Genomic DNA, 10019 nt, shown 5'->3' on the forward strand with positions numbered 1-10019 from the left:
ATCGGCTCTCTCGCTACCCCCCTTTCTCTCTCTCTCGCTCTCTCTCTCTCTCTTCTCTCTCTCTCTCTCTCTCTCTCTCTCTCTCTCTCCACACACACACATACAAAGTTACGAGAAATTATTTCTCAATTCTTGTGTTGAAATTAAGCAAAGTATTTTGCGAATAGGATAGAATCGCACTAGACGTGGCAGGGGTTCTATTGGTATTCTTATGTGGTTTAGTTGAGGGATGCCTGACTAAATGAGCGCCATTTAATTAAGTATTGTGGGTGATGCCATTATGCAATACTTGAATTATTTGGTAGATGCATGTGATGACCATTTCTTAGCATGTTGGTACTATGATGGGTAGTCATGAGTATTTTGGTGTATGCCACTGGGATGCTAAGTGTTTAAGGTATTAGTATTTAATGTACGATGCAATTATTTACTAATATGATTTGGTTTCATGAGTTCAGGTGATGCTAAGGAAGATCAGAAATATTAAGGCTCAAAGTAACATTGGCAAGCATCGGCAATTATTGGCAAATATTTGAAGTATAAGGTTGTGTGCCTCACATTGGTATATTTGGTCATGTGAATTAATGACCTTGGTGCAATTATTGATTGCAATTGATAAAGGGCTCAAATGCCTTTTACATTTATTGGCTTATGATCTTGGAAGAGTGGTGTTGAATCATTGTGGATTAATGCTTTATGCCATGCAAAGGCTTTTGTAATAATGGCCAAGGGCCTATTTCAAAATGTAATAAGGGAGAGTGCTCTAAAGCCTTCCCATTATTTTTGGGCATGTATTTGGATGAGATAGACCCAATCGTGAGTAAAGGAGTGGAGAAGAGAAAAGTATGTATTAAAGGATGGACAAGAGAAAAGGATGATTTGGCAATGAGAGGATCATGTATCCTTGTATTTTGGCTCATGCATTACTTTTAAAATATTATAAATACTCAAGGTGTGGGATCACGAGCCATGCACCTTGAGGGGGGACATTGTACCATATGCTTTGCCTTGTGTCCTCTTCCATTTCATGGTTTTCTGTTCTTCTCTTTCATTTATTTTGGTGTATTTGTATTTTTAAGCTAATGTGTATTCTGGAATTTGCAACTCACATTACATGCACACACACACACACACACACACACAAACACACAAAAAAAATGTGCACGCTTGATGTCCTTCCCTTGCCCCCCTATCAATATACTCCATTAAAGTTTAAAAAATTGAAATAATGAAGGTAGCGTTGTCGACCGCATCATTGGTTGTGGTGGTCTTAGCCATATGTAGTAGCATATTGCTAGCTTCGAAGTGAGTAGCAATGCAAGGAGTCCCACTAGTGCAAGTTTCATAACCAACTACATGTGGATGGGTGGAGGTGCTATCCACCATGAAGCTTTCAAGCAAGGAGTATTTTGGGTCAACACTTCTAGGTCAGAGGAAAATATAAAGGTGTGCTCAACTGAGCAAATTCTTTGGAAGTGTTCGAGTGGGATACATATCTAGGGGTGTATATAATGGATAGCTGCTGAGGTGGTGGACAGGTGGTGGGAGGAGGCTCTTCCACGCAAGTGAGGAAGGGGAAGAGAGGGGGGACGTGGCAGAGTAGGGGGAGTACACGTCATATTTTTGAGAATCAATTATTTCTCTTCTGCATCATTTTGTCTTCTTCTTCTTCTTCTTCTTCTTCTTCTTCTTCTCCATCTGCATCATTTTGCCATACCCTAATGCAGAAGTGGAGAAGGCTTGATTTCTGGCACTTCAACAATGGGTGCAAAAAAAACAAGCTCAATTCAAGGTTGAGAAGCAAGCACAAGATCCAACAATCCCTGACTTGGCCCCACCAAGTATTGACACTATCCTTGAGCCTCTCTTCCAGCAACAAGATCCACAACATAATGTACCACCACGCCAACTTGAAGGTGCCACACTCTCCAACATTCTAAGTTTCCTGGTGTCCAATCCCATTGGAATCCTCTATGAAAAATCTTAAATGAGCACAAGCACATGATCCCTTACTATTGCTATTTAATTTTCTAGTGGCCTTTACTAATGCATTTCCCAAATCATCATGGATGCTAGGCATTGTTATTTGTCTGCCTTAAGCATCAAGCAATAGAAACAAATTTTGTGTTCTAAGACCACTCCATTATTTATTGCAATGGAAGTTGATGATGTTCATATGAACAGGAAATATTCATTTAGCTTCTAACTATCCCACTCCTATGTGCAGCCTTAAACTAATTCTCTAGTTCTTGTTCTCATTGTCAACATGTAGGCAATTTAACCTCCTCTCATTGAAATAGTAAATTTAGTGCATGTTTCAACTATAAAAGTACAAATACAATTTAGAGAAAAACTGATTGATCTACTTATAAACCTAAGGCTAGACATCAATTATATAGTTATTGAGCTCAAGAAGTTTAATTTAGATCCATTGGGAAGTCATGAAAAGAAGTTTTAACTATATCAAAGATACAAAGGACTTTGGAATAAAGTATGAATATGGTTCAACCAACTCTTTTAAGATATGCAAATGTAGACTGGCAAGTGATATTGATATCAAAAATCTAACAAAGGTTATTATTTTTTCTCTTGAATCGAGTGTTGTTTCATGGAGCATAAAATATTAACCAACAATTTCTCTATGTCAATATGCCAAGTAAAACTCATGAATTCCATACACAAGATTTATGAAGCTTAAGACTCATGAGAAATAGTCATGAATATTGATACTTAGGATGTTTCCAAGTTTTTACATTTCCTTAATACTTTGGATTGTTCCATGTGGATCTCAACTGTAGTTGAGCTCTTGTAGAGTCCACTAAAGAAATTGATAAGGTTTTTTTGGCTTCCACTATTCTATGGATCAGACTTAACATAAATGGATTGGGGAGGCTAGCAATAGAACATAAATGGATTGGGGAGGCTAGCAATAGAACATTCATGATTTTCAATCTTGCTAATCCTTCTTAGGCAACCATGACCATCAAATATTTGCAAGTGATTCCACTGGGTCATTTGAATTAAATCTCTCCTAAGATGTCCTCTAAGGGTTAGTAATAGGTAGGGACGCCTTAAAGTGAAGGGCTAACAGAAACAACTAAGATGCCCTCCAAGGATTTAGGTAGGGATTCCTTAAAGTGAAGGGAAATGGCACTCAAACAGTAAGGATAACACAATAAACCAAAACTCATGAACCTCAAAGATCCACTATGGGGGACTTTCCTGATGGTGGAAAGGACTCCTCCTAATTGGTAATTCCATACACAATATTTATGAGGATTAAGACTCATGAGAAATAGACATGAATATTGATACTAAGGATGTTTCCAAGTTTTTGCATTTCCTTAATGCTTTGAATTGTTCCATGCAGATCTCAACTTTAGTTGAGCTCTTGTAGAGTCCAATAAAGACATTGATAAAGTTTTTTTGGCTTCCACTACTCTATGGGTCAGACTTAACATAAATGGATTAGGGAGGCTAGCAATAGAACATTCATGATTTTCAATCGTGCTAATCCTTCTAAGGAAACCATGACCATCAAATATTTGCAATTTATTCCACTGGGTCATTTGAACTAAATCTCTCCTAAGATGTCCTCCAAGGGCTAGTAATAGGTAGGGATGCCTTAAAGTGAAGGGCTAACAGAAACAACTAAGATGTCCTCCAAGGATTTAGGTAGGGATTCCTTAAAGTGAAGGAAAGTGGCACTCAAACACTAAGGATAACACAATAAACCAAAACTCATGAACCTCAAAGATCCACGATGGGGGACTTTCTTAATGGTGGAAAGGACTGCTACTAATTGATTTTGTCATCTTCTCGCTTCTCTTGATCTCACGTCACTTTCTCACTCTTGACACCCTCCCAGATTCTATCACTGTAAAGTAGTCTTAGATAGAGGTAGAATAATATGAAGTTCACTTAGTGGCCACATTCTATGATAGTGGTGCTAATGACCTATCAATTTATTCCTAGGCTACTCAAGTTGTGCCAATGATTTAATGTATTCCTAGGTTACTTAATTGTGTCAATGCTCGGTGTTGTTTTTGGGTCTATCAAGATGCATTCATTATACACACAAGCTAATCTCATGGATCCCTTTTTTAAATTATCATCTTAAGCACTTGGTCCCTCTCTAAATCTCTCACTCTATTGAGTATCTCTCACTAGGAGAAGCACCCAAGTGTTCCATCACTAGGAGTGACAACACATGAGAGAATCTCGAGCTAACACATCTTACTTAAACTGTCAACTCAAAGGATACTTAATAACCCTTGCTATCACTCTTCTTCAAAACACTCACAAGATACTTGCTATAAAAACTTGAACATTTTGCAAGCGTGATTTGTAGCTAAACCCATTGTTCATATTATCTTGGTCAAACTTGAGAAGGTTCAAGCTTTTAAAAGGAGGGCAAGATTGAAGGAAACACCTTAGCTTAATTCAACCCTATAGCAAACCAACTTGATGAGCCTATAACTCATCTCCCAAGGCTCTCAACTTGCCTAAATTAAATAAGGTATCAATCTTCTCTCAAGCAAACAACTGCACACAAACTAAGGCATCCACACAAGAACATACTATAGACAAGTTAGAAGGAAATTTTTCACTCGAGAGAAGAGCACATGAGTCCAAATCTTAGTTCTAAAATGCATTTGATATTAATTGTGAACAAAGTTTGGTTCTATGTATTAGGGTTTTAGAGATCCCCCATAACCCTCACCTTTTTACTACTCTACAATAAATATTTCAATTAAATTCAAATTATTCCAAATGACAATCTATCTACCATGGACATCCCTTGATGCCAAAAAAAATAGCCTTATAATCTTCAAAGCTAAGATTTATCCATAATTCCTCTATCGGCCATGTTAACACCCAAGATCTATAGTGGATTGACAAGGAGGCATTCCCCACTTCTAACATCTTATGAGGAATATTGAAATTGATCCTACCACTAGAACTTTCAGTGTACCAATGGATATGCATATCGACAAGAAAAAGAACATTGATGATATTTATATTGTCAAATATGCAAACTTATATACACTTGATATATCGTCAAGAAGATTTAAAAGGGTCTTACTAGTATGCATTTCAAAGTGGAATATATTAGAGATTGATGTCTTAGGAAAGATGATGATGAAGGATATCGAATATTGAAGAATGATTGGAGGAGTATAAGAGAGGGCTTGATATTTGCTCCTTATTTGCTTATTTCAAAATAGTTTCATGGAGCATATAGGAAGCATGCCATTTGGGTAAAAATCTAGGAAGAGTTAGCATAACTACAACCAATCCACCATAAAACTAAATGTGCTAGTTTCAATTTTTGGGAACATGCACTATATATAGTTCATTTTATTTTCTCACATTTATTGATGATCATGGTAAGATTTACATAGGTTCATTCCATTGAAGAAGGATCACCAATTCTTTTATCGAGAGTTCAAAGTTATGGTAGACAATCAACTTAGAAAATGGAATATTATGGGATCAAATAGAGGAGTGGAATATACGTTGAATCTATTTTTCAAAATTTGCAAAGAACATGGAATCAAGACATCTAACTCGTATAGATGCATTGCAATGATGTAGCAAAAAGAAAGAATATGCCAGTAAAACTAATATACAAAAGCGATGAACAAAATTCAAACTCGTGCAATGGAATTATAATTGACATTGAGGCTTGAAATAGATTACCATCAAAACTAGTTTATCGTGTGATGCTATATGAAGCTTTCTTTGGATATAAATGACAATTAGGCATCCATAAAATTTTGGGACTATTTCATATGCACATGTCTATGAAAACTAGAGAAGGAAGTACATGTGAAATCATGAAAATGCATTAGAGCATGTAATTTTTGGCCCAATTAACATATCCTTATTACATTAAGAAGTGTGGTATTTAATGAAGAACAATAGGGGAAGTCACATTGTAATACGACAAGGTAATACAACAAGGTAATGTTATATACATAAATTCAATGAGTAGATTTAAAGAGGCATATAAGGAAGAGAAATATGAAAGACAATTAAGAAAAAGGGAAGATAATCCAAGAAAAAGAGATATGTCAAGATAGAAAGACGAATAGGAGAGTAAATAGGTCAAGACAACTATTTAATGGAAAATGTTAATAAATAAGAGAGCCGATGCATTTTGAAGAACAAATATAACGTAAAAAAGGAAACCTATAACAAATGGAAAATGGATGCATTATGTGTGGGAATTGTGTCCAAAAAGACAATAGAAGAAAAATAGGGTATTGCTAATCTCCTAGGCTTATCTTTAATAATTTATTATTTTATTCAAGGAGTAAATGCATAAAAAGAATGTTCTAACAAAAACCTTTCTACACTTTTGAAGAACAAAATTATTTTTGTTCCTACAGATTCAATAAATATATCATATGAAGATTCTCATTTTAATCTATTGTTTGATCCTTCATCAAGACTCCTATCTAAACATTACCTTACATGTAGTATGATGAGGGAATAGGTCCCCCCAAGAGCTAGAACACCTCCATATTATTGTGAAGATCCAGAAGCTTTTGAATAGCCACCCTCAGGCAAGTATATCAAGGAGGGAGGAGGGGGTGGTGGGAATGACCACCCCTAGCTTCTGAATAACCACCCTCAACCAAGTATATCAAGGAAGGGAGGAGGGGGGTGGTGGGAGCATTGAGAGTTGAGGGAGGGGGAGGCAGAGAGGAGAAGGCTGGCGAGTGGGAAAGTTGGGGTGGTAGGAGCCAAGTGTGTCAAGGGTGGATGGAGGCTGAGTGGAGGAGTGGAGGGAGAAAAAAAGAAAGAAAGAAAAAAAGCCGATGGGTCTATGAGAGTGTGAAGAAACTGATACAATGAGCTGTGGTAGTGGAGCTACTAAACAAGCATCCATACCAATGCAAAATGCAGAAAATGCAAAATGACAGTACTAAATCCTAAGTACAACATAGTCATATATCGACTATATATATATATATATATATATATCAATCTCAGCATCATCATTGACATCATCATCATCATCAATAGCACTAGGACATTAGGATGGATGGGGCTGTGGAAGTGGAGGCATGAGGTCATCAATAGAGCGCTGTCGCCTCTCCAAGGGTGCAATCTTGGTATGCCTCCTGGTCGTAGCTCTACATCTGACCAAGGCCATTGTGACCCCCATCACCCTAAACAAGGAGGGGATGTCCCCAAGTATGATCTATGAGTCAACCCTCTGTCTGAGTTGTCGGGTCACAGGCTCCGAGTCACAGTCATGTTGAGGCCTCACCTCGTGGGGGTCTATGTGATCTAGCTGAAATAACTCCATGATAGAGCTCTGAGAAGTATCAATCCAAGAGGAGGTCTGCTCTTGTCTCCATGCTCGGAGTATCCTATCGCGGTGTTTAAGCACCTCATGAATGAAAGTAGCCAAACATCGCTAGTCTGGGTAGGAGAGGAAACGGGCCAAAGCTCCATAACTATCTCCAAAGAGGCAATAGAAACGCCCTCGGATCTCATTGTACACAGGACACTTGAAGATGAAATGCTCCTCTGTCTCAACCTCCTGCATGTCACATAATGTGCATATGCGCCTCTCCTTGGGTAACCACTCTGCTCTGCCGCTCACAATACGAAGTCTGTGTGAAGAGACCTGAAATTGCCAAAGAGAGATCCTTAGCGAGTGGGGTAGGTGAATTTGCATGTCTCCGAGTGGGGTTGAGCATAGGGAGAGGGGGAGGGTTGAGTGTAGGGAGAGGAAGAGAGGAAGAGGGAGTGGAGGGAGAGGGGGACGGGAGGGTTGGGTGTAGGGAGTGGAGGGCGAGCAGAAGGAGAGGGGCACAGAGGCGATGAGGCACAGAGAGGCTACGAGGTGGTGAGAGAGTAGGAGCCAGAGAACATCAAATTAACAATTAAATTAATTGGAAAACCTTAGGATAATTCGGATGGTGGAATGAGGGACAAATTAATTAATCGAGTTTTGGTAGGAGAGCTAGTATGTCCCCCCATACATTGAAAAATAAAGAATTCCAATTGCATTAGTTCGCCCCCTTCAACATCCCAACACGATCAAGCTAAGCAAAATGGTCTAGCACGACCATTAATCTAAGATAAGGTATGCCCTCAAAAACTAAAGTGTGAGCCCCCTACAATCGCTTCGCGAAGCTTCTCAACAGCCTTGATTAATTTGGTTAATTGAGAGAGGGGGCCTACTAGTATGTGGGCGATAACCTCATATAAATGTCCCAATAGGCATTGGGATTGTGAGATGAGGGATTGTCAGATCCCCTGCACAAAATGTGCCCTTCCCTTCATTTCTTCTAGATCTTTGTTACATTAGGTCCAAATTTCGACTATTTTTGTTTTAAAAATAAATTTAATATATCTTATTTCACATGAATTTAGACAATTTTATAAATTTGAGCATTTTAAAGCTAAAGGGACTTTTTGGGGGCGGAGCGAGATGCAATATGATAATGTGCTTTCCTTTCAATGAATTGATTCCCTCAAAGTGGGATAGTCTAAATGTAAGTTGTTGCTTGTATGTATTCCAATAGGTGCCATATGATATTGGAAATCCATATTTGTATTAGTTCAATGACGAAATTAAGCTAAAGCACAAAGGCACACAACATTAAGCTAATTCGAGAGAATTCTCGATTCCTCCATCTCACCACCCCTCTTGCCTTACATCTCTCATCCCCTTAATGTTTGCCTCTCTCACCTTATATCTCTGCCTCTCTTGTTGAATCTCTCTCTCTCTCTCTCTCTCTTTCTCTCTCTCTCTCTCTCTCAAGCTTAATCGAGCGTGAACGTTAATCAAGCATGAGAAAAAGAATTTTCACTTGCATCCCTCTCTCGTTGCTGCTGATGCAGTAGCCACTCAGAGCCCTCACGGTAATTTTCTACAAAAAAATAGCAATCTTTTGTGACAAATGCGATGTGGAAATTGCTTTTCATCTATGAGCTATGTTTTTTGGAAGTTGGAAAGATGAATAATAGGAGAGGTGAACATGGTATCTTATGTTTGACTTTTTTGTAATTCATGGGGCCATTGTTCAAATAATTCTTGTTCGTATTATTCTTAGCAAACTTGCAAATGTCAATGAGACAATATTTACGTATACAAACTTTTCAAAAAGATCTCTCTAAGAAAAGTTGTCATGATACATTGACACAAGGTAGACCTCAAAACATAAAATAAGCATAATAAAATATGTATAAATATGTGCAAATGCCTAAAAAACATTCATCTAATAGAAGACAAACATGCTGTAAACAACATTAGATATATTCTTTTGCTTTAAGAAACCCATTCTTTAGTGTGGCACTCATCTCTTTATCCCAATATCCCAATATCGATGTAGGACCCCATTGCTTAGTCGTCCAACAGCAACATCAAGTTGCACAACCCTAGGTGATGCATGCTTAAAGAGATTCCACACTAAATTTATGTGTGGCTATGTGAATGCCCTTCGATTTTGGTATTACATCAACTTTGTGTTGAGGCACTCTGTTTGTAGCCTCTTTGAGAAGATTGTCACATCCTTGCTTTTAGTGAAAGGAATTTTGGTTATGGCTACAGTAGAGGACTTCCTAGCCTAGTAGCATTGGAGCAACATCAGTAGCAGCAGCAACAGTAGCAAAGGTGTAGTACCCCATGGGGTTTGCATAGCTTTCGGAGAAATTATTGTGGTATTGCATTGCCAATGTAACCTTTGCAAAATAAGCTTTGCGAGTCCACCCTTGGGTTGCTATGAGGGCAAATCCGATCATTTAATTGCTAGGGAGAGCCAGGTAGCTTCCATGGCAGAAACTTGCACAATAGGTTATGTAGCCTACTAAGCCAAGGAGTGGGTAGTGTTGGAGCAAAACGTGGGGACAATTTGCTAGTGCTGCCTTCTAGGTAGTAGTGTCCTACTATGAACAGTTTTGGAAAAAAGTGTCCTCCCAATCTCTCTCTCTCTCTCTCTCTCTCTCCCCACACACACACACACACACACACACACGTCTCTCTCTCTCTCTCT

The sequence above is a fragment of the Dipteris shenzhenensis genome, chromosome 6, assembly GCF_047967505.1.
Source record: "Dipteris shenzhenensis isolate YYH24624 ecotype China chromosome 6, Dip_SZ_1.0, whole genome shotgun sequence".
Classification (NCBI taxonomy): Eukaryota; Viridiplantae; Streptophyta; class Polypodiopsida; order Gleicheniales; family Dipteridaceae; genus Dipteris; species Dipteris shenzhenensis.